The sequence below is a fragment of the Callithrix jacchus genome, chromosome 10 (genome assembly GCF_049354715.1).
Source record: "Callithrix jacchus isolate 240 chromosome 10, calJac240_pri, whole genome shotgun sequence".
NCBI lineage: Eukaryota > Metazoa > Chordata > Mammalia > Primates > Cebidae > Callithrix > Callithrix jacchus.
In genome coordinates this window covers 63,300,185-63,319,943 of record NC_133511.1, presented here as the reverse complement: position 1 = coordinate 63,319,943, position 19,759 = coordinate 63,300,185, and the positions used below count along the sequence as shown (strand labels likewise).

At 48.1% G+C, this 19,759-nt stretch overlaps 1 pseudogene; it reads right to left on the bottom strand.

The window, feature by feature from the left end:
- Positions 1-6,091: 6,091 nt before the first annotated feature.
- LOC100409535 (uncharacterized) lies at positions 6,092-17,829 on the bottom strand (annotated as a pseudogene).
- Between the last annotated feature and the right edge of the window lie 1,930 nt (positions 17,830-19,759).

The window sequence follows — 19,759 nt, the reverse complement described above, 5'->3', positions numbered from 1 at the left end:
ATTTGATACTGCCATTTTGATGCTAGCTGGCTGTTTTGCCCATTAGTTGATGTAGATTCTTCATTTTGTTGATGCTCTTTAGCATTTGGTATGTTTTTGCAATGGCTGGTACTGGTTGTTCCTTTCTATGTGTAGTGCCTCTTTCAGGAGCTCTTGTAAAGCAGGCCTGGTGGTGACAAAATCTCTGAGTTCTTGCTTATTGGCAAAAGATTTTATCTTTCCTTCTCTTATGAAGCTCAGTTTGGCTGGATATGAAATTCTGGGTTAAAAGTTCTTTTCTTTAAGGATGTTGAATATTAGCCCCCACTCTCTTCTGGCTTGTATGGTTTCTGCTGAGAGATCTGCTGTGAGTCTGATGGGCTTCCCTTTCTGGGTAACCCAACCTTTCTCTCTGGCTGCTCTTAGCATTTTCTCCTCATTTCAACCATAGTGAATCTGATAATTATGTGCCTTGGGATTGCTCTTCTTGAGGTGGTGTTCTCTGTATTTCCTGGACTTGAATATTAGCCTGCCTTGCTAGGTTGGGGAAGTTTTCCTGGATAATATCCTGAAGAGTATTTTCCAGCTTGGGTTCATTCTCTTTGTCACATTCAGGTACACCTATCAAACATAGATTAGGTCTTTTCACATAGTTTCATATTTCTTGAAGACTTTGTTCATCCCTTTGCATGTTTTTTTTCTAATCTTGCCTTTGCATTTTATTTCATTGAGTTGATCTTCGACCTCTGATATCTTTTCTTCTGCTTGGCCAATTCAGCTGTTATAACTTGTGCATGCTTCATGAAGTTCTCATGTTGTGTTTTTCAACTCCATCAATTCACTCATATTCTTCTCTAAGTTGTCCATTCTTGTTATCATTTTGTTAAATCTTTTTTCAAGTTCTTAGTTCCTTTGCATTGAGTTAGAGCATGTTCTTTTAGCTCACAGAAGTTTCTCATTACCCACTTCTGAAGTCTGATTCTGTCATTTCATCACACTCATTCTCCATTCAGCTTTGTTCCCTTGCTGGTGAGGAGTTTTTATCCCTTGTAGGAGGAGAGGTGTTCTTGTTTCGGGTGTTTTCCTCCTTTTTGAGCTGGTTTCTTTCCATCTTTGTGGATTTATCTACCTGTCATTTTGTAGTTGCTGATATTCTGATTGGGTCTCTGAGTGAAAGTCCAGATTGTTGATGATAAAGTTATTTCTGTTTCTTAGTTTTCCTTCTAACAGTCTGGCCCCTCTTCTACAGGACGGCTGAGGTCCACTCCAGGCATTGCCTTCATGGGGATCACCTGCAGCAGCTGCAGAACAGTAAGGGTTGCTACCAGTTTCTTCTGCTATCTTTGTCCCAGAATGATGCCCGCCAAATGTCAGTCTGGTCAGTCCTTTGTGAGGTGACTCTTTCAATATGTGGGGGTCAGGGAGCTGCTTGAGGAGACAGTCTGTTCTTTACAGGAGCTCAAGTGCTGAGCTGTGCGCTCTGTTGTTTATTCAGAGATGCTAGGCAGGTAAGTTTAAGTCTGCTGCAGCAGAACTCATAAACTCCTTTTTTTTTTTTTCCAGGTGCTCTGTCCTGGGGAGTTAGGTCTTTATATATGAGTTTCCACTGTGCTGTTGCCTTTTATTTTCAGGGCTGCCCTTCCAAGCAAGGAGGCAGCCTAATCACTGTCTGCCTGCAGAGGCTTTGCTGAGCTGCTGTAGACTCCACCCTGCTGCCATGTGAACTTTGCTGCAGTCCTGTTTATATGGGTGTGGTTAGAACTGCCTCAGCAATGGAAGCCCACCTTGTAATGGTGGACTCTCTCTGTTATGGTGGGTTTCCTTGGCAATGGCAGAGTGCCTCAGCAATGGTGAACTACCTCCATAGGGGTGGAGTGCCTCGGTATTGGCAGACACCCCTCCCCCACAGAGGTGCACCATCCCAGGTTCAGCTGTGCTTGCCATGAAACTCTCAACCTGAGCATTTCCAATTGCTGGTTTTTTTGTTTTCTTTTTCTGTAGGGGTGGGACCCACCGAGCCAGATCACCTGGCTGCCTGGCTCCCTGCCTCAGAGCCTTTTTTGTTTGTTTGTTTAAGTTGAACAGTTGACTCTCTCCCAGGTGTTCCAATCGCCTGCTGAAAAGGTGCCAGGATCTGTGTGATTTTCCATGCGGTGACTTACTGCACTGGCTGAAACAATGGTGCTGAGATTCATGGTGTTTTTTTGCCTGGGAATCTTCTGGCCTGCCTCACTGTTTGAGTCCCCTGTCTAATCAGATTAATGCACAAATCTGCCCTCTTGGAGCTCCAATTGCCAGCTTAAAAGGGCAACCAGACCAGTGTGTTTTGTATGGAGAACCATTGTGCTGGGGCACTGGCAAACAGCTGCACCGGCCAAAACAATCGTGCTGGTGACCTGTGGGGCTCCTCTACCTGGGAATCTCCTGGTCTGTGGGCAATAAAGATCCATCTGGAAATGCAGCCTCCACTCACCCTCTGCACTTTCACTGGGAGCTGCAATCCTGAGCTGTTCCTAAATGGCCATCTTGCAGTAATCCTAGCTTGGTTTTTAGTTTTTGATAGAGATGGGATCTTGCTATGTTGCTCATTTTGGTATTGAATTCCTGTCTTCAAGTAATCTGCTTGCCTCAGCCTCCCAACTTGCTGGAATTATAGGCATGAGTTACCATGCCCAGCCTCTTTATACTTTTTCATAGGACTTAAATTTGATATAATAATTACAAATAATTTTTACAAAAGCCTTTGTTATTCTAAACTTTTTAAAATTAAGGAGTGATTAAGAATGAGCTGCAAAATGTAGTATTTATTCAGCACCTATTATATACTTGATAATTTGCATGTAGTGGACCACCTAATTGACATATCAAGGCAGGAATTATCATCTTTATTTTCCAGGAGACAAAACTGAGGCTTACAATTACTTCTCAACTCTAGAGTTACACAGCTGCTGCCAAAATTAGTGCCCCTCCCAGCAGCCTGCCCCCTTCTGGTTTTATCAAATTCAACCCCCTACTTCTACCTCCACATCTGTGTGTAAGAATGTACACACACACACACACACACACACACTTTTGCAATATTCCATCTGCCTAGGCCAGGAGCTTGTCATGACAAACCAAATGCAATAACTATTTCCTCATCAAACCTGTTATTCAACATCTCTATGATTTGGGAAATAGTTTCTGATTTCACACTGATTAGGGTCACACTGAGGTCTCAAGAGAAGTAATAATTACAAAGCATCCTCCTCTATGTGAAAGGATATAATGTTCAGATATATTCAGCCCTTTGAGATGCTCTGCTGGAAGGTGATTGAGGTGGAAAGTACTATTGACTCATGGTCATCTTGGTCCATGGTCATTAATAATGACAACTTGTACTTCTTTCATGTCTGTGCTAAGAGTGGTTTCAAAAGCTGGAAGAAGCTTATCAATTTCTAGGTAGGGAAATATCTCTTTCACAATGTATATGTGATAGTGTGTGTATGCTATGTAAATATATACACCCATATATTCACATATAAATATATATACACATATCTACATATATATGTATAGTATACTAATTAAAAGGTAAATTCTTAATGATCCATGAAAAGAGAATGCAGATCAGGTGTAGTGGCTCACACTTGTAATCCCAGCACAGTGGGAGGTTGAGGGGGGAGGATCACTTGAGCTCAGGAGTTTGAAAGTGGCCCAGGAAACATGATGAGACCCCATCTCTACAACAAATATAAAAATTAGATGGGCATGGCGCCTTGTACCTAGGGTCCCAGCTACTCAGGAGGCTGAGGTGGGAGGATGACTTTAGCCAAGAAGGTAGAAGTTGCAGTGAGCTGAGACCACACCACTGTGCTTCAGCCTGCATGACAAAACAGTAGCTTGCCTCAAAAAAAAAAGGAAAGAAAGAAAGAAAAGAAGAAGAAAGGAAAAAAATTGGTATCCCAGAAAACTTTAAAATATCTATATATTCACAAATGTATATAATCATAGTATATTAATCAAAAAGTAAATTCTTAATACTTCATGGCAAGCGAATGACAGGCCATGGTGATGGCTTATGCTTGCAATCTCAGCACATTGAGAGGCCCAGGCAAGAGGATTGCTTGTGTCCAAAAGTTTAAGATTGGCCTAAGCAACAGAGTAAGAACCAACCTCTGAAACAAAATCAGAAATTAGGGATGGTGTCATATGCCTGTAATCTATGCTACTCAAGATACTGACTTGGGAAAATCAGTGGAGGCCAAAAGGCCAAGGCTGCAGTGGAGCCATGATCACACGATGACACTACAGCCTGGGTGACAGAGCAAAACCCTAAGGGAAAAAAATTAACTGTAAAAAATATAAAAAAAGAAGACATGAAATGAGAAGCTACCACAGCCAGGGCAAAGACAAGCAGCCCACGCAGAGGTCCATTCCCCTCTGAACCCTCAGAAGACAAGAAAAACCATGAGACACTAAATAAAAGAGACATTACTGTAAAAAGACACAGCCAGAATTTACCACAGATCTGTCAAAAATATAGTCTCCAGGTTAAAAGTAGAGACAGGTGTTTGGCCAAGGCACATGGCTAAAAAGTGAACAAATGAGAGTCCAGGGAAGCTTTGGGCTTTTTGATGCTGTTGACAATAAAAGACCTATAGAGCTGGATCCAGAAGAGGCCACTGTGAGGCAAGTGCAGGGAAGAAAAAACCACCATGAGGTAGGAGATGAGCCTGGAGTGTCCACTAAGAGGCAGAAGATAAGCCTCCAGAGGCCATGGTGAGGCACAAGCTGGTGTAAGAAAGGCCACTGTGAAAAGAAAAGCTGAATCTTGAGAGGCAGATGTGACACTGAGGATGGGGCTGAAGAGGCCACTGTGAGGCAAATGAAAGACCTGCCAAAATGGCAGAAAAACTGGTAATAACAAGGCCAGTAAAGGCCCATATAGGGAATAGCTGCACTGAAGAGGATGTGGTCAGGCAGGGGCTGGGTCTGTCTCGGCCACCAGTAGGCTGAAGGAAGGCCTTGAAAGCCTGACTTGGAAAAAACTAAAATCTACAGAGGCTGCTAGGAGCTGTGCAGGAGCTGGGACAAACGTGGTTGTTGTAAGGCAAGAGTTGAGCCTGTAGACCCAGCAAGGAAGAAGAGCTGGGCCTGGAAAGGCCAGACAGGAGGCAGGAGCTGGTCCTGGAGTGGCCCATGTCAGAAAGTGTTGTGCCCAGAGAGGCCACTGGAAGGGCAGGAGCTGGCCCTGGAGTGGCCCATGTCAGAAAGTGTTGTGCCCAGAGAGGCCACTGGAAGGGCAGGAGCTGGGCTGGAGCAGCCAATTTCAGGGCCATTTAGGCCTTCCGGATCCACCGAGAGAAGGCCAGAGCAGGGCTGAGAGAAGCTGACTTGAGGAAGTTTTGGGCCTGGAGACGCCATCGGAGGGCAGGAGCTGAGCCTGGAGAGACCACCATGAGGCATGAGCTGGGTGGGCCTGGAGAGCTTGACTTGAGGACCTTTTGGGTCTACAGAGGCCGCCAGGAGCTGGGCAGGAGCCGACTGAGTCCACAGAGGTTGTTTCGAGGTGAGGCAGGTGGTGGGCCTGTAGACGCAGCCAGGAGGAAGAGCTGGGCTCAGAGAGGAAGCCGGGAGGCAGCACCTCAGCTTGGAGAGGCCACAAGAGGCATGAGCTGGGCCTGAAGGGGCTGACAAAAGGCTTCCAAGAACTGGTCCTGAAAGGCCGCTGTGAGGAATTAGCTGGGCCTGCAGAGGCCACTCACTGGGATGCAGGAGCTGGGCCTGCAGATGCTGCCATGCCCGTACCTCCCCAGCCCAGCCCTTTTTGTCTCTCCATCCATACTCTGCCCCTGCCCTCCATGTACCAGACAGTGGCAGGGTGGTCTTTTTACAGCAAACTGGACTAGGGTCCTTCCCTACCCACAGCTCGCAGAGCTAAAGTTGAAGTTAAGCCTTACATGGTTTGGCTCGGCATTGAGATCTCTTTCCTTCTCAGCACTAGTTCATCCAGAGCACTCACAGTGCAGGTCAGGGCAGCTCAGGGAAGGAGCCCCTTTATTCAAATGTGGGTTTGGTACAGAACTGGGTATGAGAATGGTGATTTCCCTAAGAAGAAACAGGGCTGAGATGGGGGAATTTTCTGGGTTCAGAGTTAGACCTCCAGAGTGCAAGCTTCCTTTGAGACACCAAATGGAGGGGTCCAGCTGACAGCTGGCTCCTGGTCTGGAGCTTCAGGGAGAGGTCTCAGCTCAGAGCCTTATTCAACAGCCAGCTTAAATGCAGCCTCCTGCAGGGAATTCCCAGAGCTTCCACAGCCTCAGATCTGCCCCTCTGCATACTCCAGATCTTTTGCCAATTGGCATTTGGCTCTTCATGTCATCTCCCTTCCATGCCTGGGAGTAAAGGTGAGGTGCAGGGACTTAAGCTTGTGTACTCTGGTGCCACCAGGGAGGATGTGTCAAGTAGAGAGACAGGCTTGGAAAGAGGGAGACTCAGAGGAGAGTCAAGGACATGTGAGCAGGTGAGCCTTGGAGCAGGAAAAGAGATGAGAGTGAGCAGAGGCAAGTGCTGGGGCAAGGGAGCAGGTGGGAGAATTGGGGAATGAGGGGGCTGGAGAGGTGGGGCAAGGGACTGCCTGGCTGTCCAGGCTCAGGAGTCGATTACATCCTCCCGCAAGGGCCAGCTCACTCAGTCACCCCAAAGCCCTCCCCCTGTGGGTGGACCCAGAGGGCCCAGAGCACGGATGACTCAATTGAGCAGGCCTGAGTTGGACTTGGGTGGCTGCTGGGCTGGACTCCTGGCCGTAGGGAGCAGTCACCACCCTGCCTACTGCATCCACTTTCCAGCTGGCTGCCTCCCTTAGCAGATGTAATATTTGGTGCCTGTGAAACATGCTCCTAGTGCACCGGCTGCCTGCTGCACTTCCGAGACTGCCCTGGGCTCTCCAGAGGGGATTCCTAAAGAGGCTGGGCCTAGATTTTGAGCCCGGCCTCCCTTACCTTGTTCCCTTCCTTCAGAGGCCAGCTGCTTGAGTACCCTGGAAGCCAGTCTATCCCCAGGGTACAGCTGGGTTTGTTCCACAGCCCTTCATGGTGTATCTATTTGGACTGACTGCTCATGTCATAGAGAGGAGGGTGTCTTGCCCCAGCTCATCTGGCACATCTAAAGCAACCGTGGGGGCAGAATCTGGAGCTCCCAGCCCCCAGACCTGCAACATTAGAGGAGGCTGGACTCCACATCTCTGAAGTCCCACTGGGCTGGTGTGAGTGGGCTCTCGAGTCCAGGGCTGCTCTGCAGGCTGTGGGGCTCACTCTCCAGCTCCAGGCCCACCTGATGTGCTCAGGCTGCTCACCTTAGGGCCTGTCCTGCCTCTCAGGTATTTGGCTGACCCCGAGGGCCTCTTCCTCATCTTGAGCACTAGCTATGGCCTCTGACTTAGAGGTTCCCAGAACCTTAGACCATTTGGCTCAACCCTCCATTTCTCAGCTGGGGAAACTGGGACCAAAGAGGGGAAGAACTTTCTCATGGACCCCCAGCAAGTCAGAGACAGAACCGGGTCTAGGAGCCTCTTTCCAACAGAGGTCCTCCCTGACCCCCGAGCCTTCTTTAGTGTTTGATTAACTTCTGCATAAGGAGACCACCCTACTGAGGCTGGAAATGGTGCTGTCCAGGGCGGTGTGTGCCCATGACTGTGCCTGTATTTGTACTTGTGAGTGTGTAGGGGGGCAGAGATGAGGGGTGGGAATAAACATACTAGGGGCTGGAATGCACTCCAGCTCACCCCCCAAAAAAGGCACAGAAGAGCCCTGCCCAGCATAGCACATGCTTAGGCTTTCCAATCTGCTGAATGCCTGTGAGGCTGGCTGAGCTAACAAGACAAAGGACAGCACTTTCCCCCACAAATGGCAAGCATGGTCCAGGATGGGTGGAAGCTTCTGAAGCAGCTTTGGGGGTCACATTCCAGCCCATGGGCTGACAGTTAAGCAGATAATCCGCCTCTAGGGGTCTGTCATGATTCAGTGATTCTGATGAAGACAAGTGAAACCCTGTCTAATAAAAATACAAAAAAGTTAGCCAGGTGTGGTGGCAGGTGCCTGTAATCCCAGCTACTCCAGAGGCTAAGGCAGGATAATCACTTGAACCTGGGAAGAGGAGGTTGCAGTAAGCTGAGATCACACGACTACAGTCCAGCCTGGGCAAAAAGAGCAAGACTCTGTCTCAAAAAAGAGAAAGGATGCTGGAGGGTGGGAGAGCCTGCTGCTGATCTGTGTCTGCATTTCTGGCTTTATGGGGTGTATACCTCCCCAGTATCCCCAGAACAGGAACTTGCAAATGCTGTAAAACCTGGAGACCACTGCAAAACTGTAGAAGTCAGGCTAGCAAGGGTGATAGGATGGAATAAGTGTTTATAAAAGTTTGATGAGTATTTGTATAACAAAAGAAAAAGAAGATCTATCTAATTATCTATTGAGAATAATACAATATTGGTGCAAAACTGGAATAAGGATGTACAAGGAAAGTTCATGATAGAACAGTCTGAATGATGGGTCTTTGTGACAGGGAGAGGGCACGTGGCAGTGCTTAGTGCACGGTCTCTGGAGCCAGGCAATCCAGATTTGTATTTCTGCTGACACTACTTACCTTCCCTATGTCCCTAGGGATAACGACTTGCCGTCACTGCATCTTAACTTCCTCATATACAAAGGGGAAATAATCTTTACAATAAGCCTTCTAAGATAAAATGAAATAATTCAAGGAAAGCAACTTAACAATATCTAAAACATAGAAAACCAAATAGAAGTTAGCTGTTGTTAACTTTGATGAACATGAATTCCAAATTTTATATAAAATAATACCAAGTTGAATACAGTAATGTACACAAACACAAATAACCCATCATGGCGAATTAGGTTTTATTACAATAACGCAAGGGTAGAGTCAACACATAATGCACTATTAGTAACCTAGCATCCTTTTTTTGTTTTTTTGTTTTTGTTTTTTGGTTTTTTTTGAGAAAGGTCTCTCTGACATGCAGGCTGGAGTGCAGTTTCAAGATCTTGTTTCACTGCAACCTCCCCCTTCCTGGCTGAAGCAATCCTCCCCACAAGCCTTCCAAAGTGCTGGGATTATAAGTATGTGCCACCACACCTGCCCCTATTTCCTTAGTATGTAGCAATTGTCACACTTAATGGTAAAATTTTAGAAGGAATTTTCATCAAAGTTAGGACGTAGACAAGGATAGCTTCTATCAATGTCTCTATTGAACAAGGCCCTGGAGGTCCTAGGCAATGTGTTCAGCTGATACATAGGAAGTGGCCTTTTTTTTTTTTTTTTTTTTTTTAGGTTATGAGATGCTCAACATCAGAAATGTATGTGAGTCAACCTATAGTAGAAATAAATTGGCCAAGTGAGATGGATCATTCCTGTAATCCCAGCACTTTCAGAGGCTGAGGCAGGTGGATCACCTGAGGTTAGAAATTGACCAGTCTGGCCAATATGGTGAAACATCTCTACTAAAAATACAAAAATTAGGGGGGTGTGATGGCACATGTCTATAATCCCAGCTACCTGGGAGGCTGAGGTAGAAGAATCACTAGAACCCAGCAGGTAGAGGTTGCAGTGTGTGGAGATCATGCCACTGGACTCCAGCCTGGGCGACAGAGAGAGAGAGGGAGGGAAGGGGGGAGAAAGGAGGGAAGAAAGAAAGAGAAAGAAGGAAAGAAAGAAAGAAAAAGAAAGAAAGAAAGAAATCAACAGGTGTGATGGCTCAGACCTGTACTCCCAGCACTTTGGGAGGTCGAGGCAGGAGAATTGCTAGAACCTGGGAGGTGGAGGTTGCAGTGTGTGGAGACCATGCTACTGCACTCCAGCCTGGGTGACAGAGTGAGACTCTGAAAAGAAGAAAGAGAGAAAGAGGAAGGACGGCAGAAGGGAGGAAGGAAAGGAGGGAGGGAGGGAGGGAAATCAACCAGGTTCAGTGGCTCACACCTGTACTCCTAGCACTTTGGGAGGCCTAGGTAGGCAGATCACCTGAGGTCAAGAGTTGGAGACAAGCCTGGCCAAAATGGTGAAACCCTGTCTCTACTAACAAACATACAAACATTAGCCAGGCATGGTATCCGGCTCCTGTAATTCCACCTACTCAGGAGGCTGAGGCAGGAGAATCTCCTGAACCCAGGAGGCAGAGTTTGCAGTGAGCCAAGATTGTGCCACTGCACTCCAGCCTGGGTGACCACGTGAGACTCTGTCTCAAAAAAAAAAAAAAAAAGAAAAGAAAGAAAGAAAAAGAAACATATGAAGAAAATGAAATTTTTTAATTGGAAAGAATAAAACTATCTGTATTTGCAGACCATGTGATTATTTATGCAGAAAATCCAGAAGAATATTCTGATAAATTATTTGGACTAGTAACAGAGTTTGCAAGGTTTTTGAATTCAAGATCATCTTTAAAAAAACTATTAGCATTCCTATACATCAGAAATAACAAATTAGAAAATGTAATAGGAAAAGAGATTCTATTCACAATAGCAACAAAACCCTGAGAATATATCTAGCAAAATGTACACAGATCTTTCATGAAGAGTATTGCTATAACTGGAATGTGTCTCCCAAAATTCCTGTTAAAACTTAATTGCCAGGATGGTAGTATTAAGTGGGGCCTTTAAGAAGTGAGTAAGTCGTACACAATGTGAATAATAAATTCCAAATGGAGGAACGATCCATGATGGCCAATCTCTAACATCTCGAGATTGCAGCTCCCAGTGAAAGCTCAGACGAGAGGACGCCACACTTTCAGACAAATTTTGGTCGCTCACGGAGCAGAAGATTCCCAGTGGAGGAGCTCCATGGGTCGCCAGCACGACTCTTGTGGCTGGCTCAGCGGTTTCGTTGGCACCTTGGCATGGCAGTTCTTGGTGCAGAGTAAACAGGACTGGTTCCCCTCTGACCAAGGTTTGGAGGAGCCACATGGGTCGCCAGTGTGACTCTTGAGGCCGGCGCAGCGGTTTCGCTGGCACCTCGGCGTGGCAGCTCTTGGTGAAGAGTAAACGGACTGGTTCCCCTTCTGACCGAGGTTTGGAGCTCCGGGAAGGCAGAGTCACCTATTACGAACTCAAGAAGGAAGCCAGACTGGAGATTCCTGGGCAGAAAAGCACCGTCAGTCTTAACACTGCTGTTTTGGTCGGCGCAGTGGGTTGCTCATATTTTGGCCCTGGGAATTAACAACTTGGATGTCCACTCAGAGACCTAATTTAAAAGTTGGTAATTACAAAGACGACAGGTGGATAAATTTACAATGATGGGAAGAAACCAGTGTAAAAAGGCTGAGAATACTTAAAATCAGAACACTTCTCCCTCTAAAGAGGATCACGGTTCCTCATCAACAAGGGAACAAGACTTGATCGAGAACGAGGGCATCCCATTAACAGAATCAGGCTTCCAAAGATGGATAATAAGAAACTTCTGTGAGTTAAAAGAACATGTTGCAGCCCAATGTAAAGAAACTAAAAACTTTGAAAAAAAGGTCTGACGAAATCCTAATGAGAATAGACAACTTAGAGAGGAATAATGAATAAGTGAATTAATGAAACTAAAGAATACAATGCAGGAACTCTGAGAAGTATGCACAGGTTTAAACACTTGAATTGTTGAAGCAGAAGAAAGGATATCAGAGGTAGAAGTCCAACTTAATGAAAGAAAACAAGGAGACAAGATAAGAGAAAAAAGGATAAAAAGGAATGAGCAAAGTCTCCAAGAAATGTGGGACTATGTGAAAAGACCAAATTTACGTTTGATAGGTGTACCTGAATGCGACAGAGAGAATGAATCCAAGCTGGAAAATATTCTTCAGGATATTATTCAGGAAAATTTTCCTAAACTAGCAAAGCAGGACAATATTCAATCCCAGGTAATACAGAGAACACCACAAAGATATTCCTCAAGAGCAACCCGCAAGGCACATAATCGTTAGATTCACCAGGGTTGAAATGAAGGAGAAATTACTAAGGGCAGCCAGAGAGAAAGCTCAGGTTACCCACAAAGGGAAGCCTCTCAGACTTACAGCAGATCTCTCAGCAGAAACTCTACAAGCCAGAAGAGTGGGGGTCAATATTCAACATCCTTAAAGAACAGAACTTTCAGCCCAGAATTTCATATCCAGCCAAACTAAGCTTCACAACTGAAGGAAAAATAAAATCTTTTATGAGCAAGCAAGTACTCAGAGATTTTATTACCACCAGGCCTGCTTTACAAGAGCTTCTGAAAGAAGCATTACACATAGAAAGAAACAACCAGTATTAGCCTTTCTAAAAATATACCAAAAAGTAAAGAGCATCAACATAAAGAAGAATTTACATCAACGAATGGATAAAACAGCCAGTTAACATCAAATGGCAGTAATCCTAAATTTAAATTGACTAAATCCCCCAATCAAAAGATACAGCCAAAACCCAATGGCATGTTACATCCAGACCCATTTCACATGCCAGGATACACAAAGACTCAATACAAAGGGATGGAGAAAGATTTACCAACCAAATGGAGAGCAAAAATAAATGAATAAATAAAAAGCAGGAGTTGCAATTCTCGTATCTGATAAAATAGATCTTAAAGCAACAAAGATATAGTGGTAAAAGGATCAATGCAACAAGAAGAGCTAATGATCCTAACACCCAGATACATAAGACCTATAAAGAGACTTAGACTCAACGAGACAGAAAATTAATAAGGATATCAAGGCCTCGAACTCAGATCCAGAACTAGTAAACTTAATAAATATTTACAGAGCTCACCACATTAAATACACAAAATATACATTCTTGTCAATACCACATCACACCTACTCATAGGTTTAAATGAAACATCGATTGACCATTATTAATACCCATTTTTTTTTTTAGAATAAAGCAACATTTCCCTTCTCTCTCCCTCTTTTCCTTCCTCTTTCTTCCTCTACTTCACTCCTTTTTTTTCTTTCCATCTCTCAAAAAAAAGAAAAAAAAGAAATCAACTTGTAGACTTCTAGATCCAGGTCGGCAATGTCTCTCTCATTGCTCGATTTCCTTCCTTCCCTTCTCTCCCTCCCTCCCTCCCTCTCTCCCTCCCTCCCTTCCTTCCTCCCTCCCTTCCTCCTTTCCTCCCTTCCTGCTTTCCTCCCTTCCTCCCTAAAAAAATAAAATAAAATAAAAGAGTGAGTAAGTCATTCAGGTGAGCCCTCATGCATGAGATTAGTGCCTTATAAAGGGCTTGAGGTGGTGGTACATCTGTTCCTTCTGCCTCATGAGAACATAGCATTTGTCTGCTCCAGAGGAACCAGCATTCAAGGTACCATCTTGGAAGCAGACACCAGGCCCTCCCTAGATACTGTACCTGCTGGAGCCTTGATCTTCTTCTTCCCACCCTTCAGAAATGAGAGAATAACTTCTGTTTTTTGTAAATTACCCAGTCTCAGGTGTTTTGCCATCCAAAAAGACTAAGACAAATATAAAAATTACCCATAGACTTAAAGGAAGAATGGAAATATATGCCATATATATTACGAATGGTAGAACTCAATACTATAAACCAATTATTTCTCACTGAATTAATCTATAAATTCAAGCAACTCCCAGACAAATCCCAATAGAGTTGTTTTTGGAACTTGAAAGGCTGATCTGAAAATTCATAGTCATTAAAGGGCCAAGAATAGAGTAGCTGGCCAGGCACAGTGGTTCATACCTCTAATCTGAGCACTTTGGGAGGCTGAGGTGGGCAATCACCTGAGGTCAGCAGTTCAAGACCAGCCTGGCCAACGTTGTGAAATCCCATCTCTACAAAAATACAAAAATTAGCCAGGTGTGGTGGCATGTGCCTGTAGTTCCAGCTATCTGAAAGGCTGAGGCAAGAGAATTGCTGGTAGGCAGAGGGGTAGTGAGCCAAGATGGAGCCATTGCATTCCAGCCTGAGTGACAGAGTGAGACTTCATTGGTGGTTCACACCTGTAATCCCAGCACGTTGGGAGGCCAAGGCGGGCAGATCACAAGGTGAAGAGATTGAGACCATCCTGGCCATCATGGTGAATCCTCGTCTCTACTATAATGCAAAAAAATTGGCCCGGTATGGTGGCGCATGCCTGTAGTCTGAGCTACTCAGGAAGCTGAGGCAGGAGAATTGCTTTAACCCGGGTGGCAGAGGATGCCGTGAGTGGAGATCCTGCCCATGCACTAGCCTGGGTGACAGAGCAAGACTTCATCTCAAAAAAAAAAATAGTGCAGCAGACACTGTTTGTGCCATCCCCATGGCCCTCAGCATTGCCAGCCACATACATGCCAGGGGCTGATGCATTCAAGAGAACCCTCAGTGTATTCATCATGCCTTTTCATTTCTTGTATTTCCTGATGTGTTGACAGCTGGGACCTTGCTGATCCTGGAGAGACTGCTCCATCCAGGGTGAGCCAGTTCCTAGAGACAGTAAAGGACTAACCTGCAAGTGCACCTTCCATCTGCAAACCAGCCAATCCAAAGCCCATAGCACCAACCACCTCCTTCATCAGGCTCTTGCACTGGCCACTGTCCATCTGCCCTCATCACCCCAGGGCCATGAACCAGACAACTAGGGACAGCCCTATGCCCCAGAGCCGAGTGAAATTATTCAAACTATTAATAGCTAATCCTGTGCCTGCTTATCCTGCCTTGCCTTGCCTTTCCCTTGGATGGCACAAATAAAGCTCTTACCCATGTTTTCCCCTAGCTCCTTTGACTTCTTGACTGACCCTGGTGCTTCTCTATGTATCCCTGCATAGCACGGATTGGCACTTGTTTCTAGGGACCTCTGAATATCAAAAATTCCTTCCTTTAGGACAGTCATTTACATATTTGTGTGTCTTAGTATATCTGATTAAAGTAAATCTTGTGTCCATTTTTAAACAGCCATGAGGAATAGGAGTTGGTGTATAAACACCACAGATTCCCCACCCCTCAGCTGCAGTATCTTTGAAGGGCCTAGTGAGTTTGAGCCCCAGTTACACTTTGTGGCAACCTGCTCATAAATGCACCATCTGTTGGCTTTCTTCGCTTCCCTATCTCACTTCCCACCCTCTTACCTGTGCTTCTTGGAAGCACCTTCTTAAAAAATACTTGTACCTGGATCCTTGACTCAAGCTGTGCTTCTCACAGAACTTAAATGAAGATACTTTCAAAGAATAAGAACGGCATAGAGGTCAGTGGGTAATGGAAGGTTGAAGATTTGTGTGCATGCTATGATGGTAAAGGAATTAGGACAGTGAAGTGTTCAGGGGATCCACAAATCAGCCACTGGAAGAGAAGTCAAACCCAGCAAAAGACCCATGACACCTGGAAACTTGAGACAGAAGTTGCCTTGTAGATTATTGGGGAAAGGACGTAATAGTCTACAAATGTTGTTTGCACAATTGATTATCCATATGCAAAGTAAATACAACTAGATCCCTAGTTCACATCATATCAAAAATAAAAGCCAGTTTATTAAAGATCTAGTTGTGAAAGGCAAAACTTTGAAAGTGGGCTGGGTGCAGTGGCTCACGCCTATAATCCCAGCACTTTGGGAGGCCGAGGTGGGCGGATCACGCGGTCAGGAGTTGAGAACAGTCTGGCCAATATAGTGAAACCCCACCTCTCCTAAAAATACAAAAATTAGCCGGTCATGGTGGCTTGCACCTGTAGTCCCAGCTACTCCGGAGGTTGAGGTGGGAGAATCTCTTGAAGCCGGGAGTGGAGGTTGCTGTGAGCCAAGATCATGCCACAGCACTGCAGCCTGGGTGACAGAGTGAGACTCTGTCTCAAATAAAAAACAAACAAACAAACAAAACTTTGAAAGCATTTAGAAGGAAATGTAGGGTGATATCATTATGACTGGGGCAGTGTCTTAGTTTTGGCTGCTCTAACAAAATGCCATAGACTGGGTGGCTTTAACAACAAACACTGATTTCTCCCAGTTCTGGAGGGTAGATGGCAAGATCAGGGTGTCAGCATGGTTGGTTCTTGTGGTGGGCCCACCTCCTGGTTCACAGAGGGCCATCTTCTTGTACCCTCACATGGCAGAGAGCAAGAAAGACAGGAAGCAACTGTCTTGTATCCCCCAACTTTTTTTTTTCCAAGGTTGAGTCTCACTCTGCTGCCCAGGTTGGAGTGCAGTGGTGCGAACCTGGCTCACTGCAACCTCCACCTTCCAGGTCAAGCACTTCTCCTTCCTCAGTCTCCTGAGTAACTGGGATTACAGGTACTTGCCACGACACACAGCTAATTTTTGTATTTTAGTAGAGACAGGCTTTCACCATGTTGGCCAGGTTGGTCTAGAATTCCTGATCTTGTGATCTGCCTGCCTCGGCCTCCCAAAGTGCTGGGATTAGGCTTGAGCCACCTCACCCAGCCTGATTCTTTTTTTTTTTTTTTTTTAATTTAAAATTTTACTTTAAGTTCCTGGATACAAGTATAGAACGTATAGGTTTGTTATACAGGGGATACATGTGCCATGGTGGTTTGCTGCACCTATCGGCCTGTCATCTAGGTTTTAAGTCCTGCCTGCATTAGCTATTTGTCCTAATGATTCTTTAAAAATTCTCTGAATGCTGGCAGTTGGCTCAAGCCTACCAGATTTAGGTCCTGAGTGAGGCTGGGGGGTAGGCCTGTACCTTTATTTTTAAATTTTAATTTATTTCATGTTTTAAAGTGATAGGGTCTTGTTCCGTCACCAAGGCTGGAATGCAAGTGGCATGATCATAGCTCACTGCAGACTTGAACTCCTGGGCTCAAGTGAGCCTCCTGCTTCAGCTTCCAAAGCATTGGGATTACAGGTGGGAGCCACTGTTCCTGGCCCTAGGCCTGTACCTTTCATCCTGTGGACTGTGGATATCAGCCACTCACTGCCAGGTGCTGGAATGGGATTCAATTTCCAGTGACTGGTCCAGAGCCTGCCCGTGGTAAGATCTCAAAGGAGGCTGTTGAAGGAACAGTATGCAACTTGCCCACCCACACACATTCACACAGATGGGAGTGGGGGTTTGAGGAGGTGGGGGTGTTGTGTGGATCAACTTTAGGCACAACTGTCTGGTTTCCTATGGGATGTGACCACATAACGGTCAGGCAAGATGACTGAATATATCTTCTTGGTATCATTGGTTTGTAATTTTGCTTCCCACCATTGGCATTGAAGAAAGACTGGGCCACAGGAGGCTGGATGAACTTTGTGTTGGCCAGGTAAACAGAATATCTATCCAGGTGGAAAGTAAGCAGTGAAGGTATGTTCACCTGAGTCGGGAGGGGATCACGAACGTCGCTGGCCTGCCCCAGCTCTGCCTTTGCCCCTATGTTTGGCCCTGTGCCCTACCAGGCACAGCCCCCTGGCAGCTCTGGCCTTGGGGATTTGTGTTTGGTGGGGGCAGAGTGTGGAGAGGCCATGTCCACAATATATCTAACTCCAGGGCAGCTCAGGATTTGGCTTCCCCCAGTCCCTTCTTCTCAGGGTCTCAGCTCAGGCCCTCAAAGCAGCAGGAAGATGGGCTCTACTCACCCACTAGGTTCCCTGTCCTTCTTTACCCCCCCCACCCCCACTTCGGACACAGCTTCACCTAATCCAACCACAAGGAGAAAGGAGGGCAAATCACTCAGGGAGGGAGGCACTTGAGCCCCTGGCTCTGCCCAGACAAGGCACCCTGTGTGTCTCCCACGGCTTACCACGTCTGCCTGGGACTCAACGAAAGGGCCAGAGGGCCGAAGGCGACACCGGAGTCTCCGGCACGACCTTCCAGGGCCTCCAGGGAATTTCTCACGCTGTCGGGGCGAAGACTGGCTCCCCTGGGGATATGTGTGTGTGTGTACTCCCCAGGGCCCCACGGAGGTCAGGGTCCTCTCCATTCAGGACAGCAAGGAGAGAATGGCCTGGAGTGAGGCCCTAGGGTTGGGGGCTAAAGCAGCACAGGGTATCGGAAACGGGGTGCTGGCGTTCTTAGAGGGGACCGTAGGGAAGACTTGGAGTCTTGCACGCGCCTAGGGGAGCTACAGTGGGGAGGCAGCAGGGGGCCTCTCCTGACGAATGGGGCTTTTGTAGGCGGCGATCGCGGAGGGTTCCTTGCTCTAGGGTCGCCTCATACAACCGCGGTGGTGCGGCGGGAGTGAGCAGGGCGCAGTGCGGTAGCCGTGGCACGGTGGGAGCCTCGTCTTCACCGGCTCTACCCGCAGGACCAGACCCCTGCAGCTCCCCAGCCACATCATCTCTCTATTCCATCTCTTTCCGCTGCATCTCCGAGAAGAGTTTCCCGCCCCAGTGACCCAAGAGAGTGAGGCTAAGGGAGCGGTTCCGGGGCGTGTATTCCGCAGGCTCAGGTGAGTGCGCGTGCGCCCGGTGGAGGCGGCCCTGCGCGCCTGCCGTAGGCCGCTTCCGGGACGCGCCCGGGGCTGCTTCGCGCGGGCTCGCTGAGGAACTCGGCTTCGCGGATAGAGCGGGCGAAGACTCGGCGGGACCGCCGCGCACTGCAGCAGTCCCCCGCCCTGGCCAGGTAAGCTGCGGGACCCAGGCTGCCTCACTTGTCAGTAGCAGCCTGCGGCCTCGCGCGGCGCTGCAGGGACCCGGAGGAGTGTGGGGCGGCGCGGAGGTTGCGGCCCTAGTGCTCCGAGCGCTGTCCTCTGGACTCCGCGGGGTCGTGGTGTTGTGGGGTGGCTGTTGGTGGGATCTGGGGGTGCAGTCCGGCGGCCCCACTCCTCTCCTCCGGCCACTTCCTCCTCCCACGACCGGCGGGCGGGTGCAGCGGGGACCAGGCGGCGGCTCTCGCATCCCGCGCAGGGTCACTGCAGCGACGGGCCACTTGGCGCAGGCTACAGGCGCTGTCTGGCCGGGGTGGGGGTGAGGATGGCGGTAGTGGTGAGGTAGAGAGGGCGCCTGCTCGGGTCCCACCAGGCTGGCCCGGGCGCTGATGTGTTCCGTAGTTGGAGAACTCGAGCCCGGATATTATCCCACTTCTCTTTCCTTTTATAGTGAGGCCCAGAGGGAAAAGCCTCTCAATTAAAAAAGCCACACCGCGTTGTCCCTCGGCTGCAGGCGCTGGGTTGGGTGTGTGCGGCTGGGCGCGGGCTCGGCTGAGGAGCTCGGCTTCGCGGACCAAGCGAGTGGCGGTGGGGCGAGGACGGCAGCGCGCTGAAGCAGTCCTGTGCCCTGGCCAGGTAAGCTTCTGGGCCCGGGCTGCCTGACTCGCTGGTGGTGGCAGTCTGGGGCCTCCCGCGGCGCTGCAGGGACCCGGCTGCGTGGGGGCAGCAGGAGGTTGCGGCCCCAGTGCTCCCGAGCGCTGCCCTGTGGACTCCGTGGGGTTGCGGGCGGCTGTTGCTGGAATCTGGGGGTGCAGCCCAGCGACCCCACTCCTCTCCTACCGGCCACTTCCCTCTCCCACGACCGGTGGGTGGGTGCAGCGGGTATTAGGCGGCGGTCTCGCATCCTTGGGTTGGGTGAGGGGGCCTCGCGGCGAATGTGTGAGGCTAGAGGCGCTATCTGGGGTTGGGGGGGCACTTGGGTCCTGCTGCCGGGCTGGGCGGAACGTTGGTGCGTTCCCGCATCCTCACTTGGCGCTGGCATCAACTCTTGGTGCCCGACCCGGCAACTGGGTTGGGGTTGCCTCTGGGTTCGCTGTCCCCGGAGAACCCAGCCCGGATATTCGCCCCCTTCCCTTTCCTTTTATAATAAGGCCCAGAGGGAAAAACTCAGTTAAAGACCCACACTGCGTTGCCCCTGGACTGCAGGCGCCAGGTTGAGGGCACAGCGGGGACCTGCCCCTGGGCCGGGCCCCTTCCCCAAGGC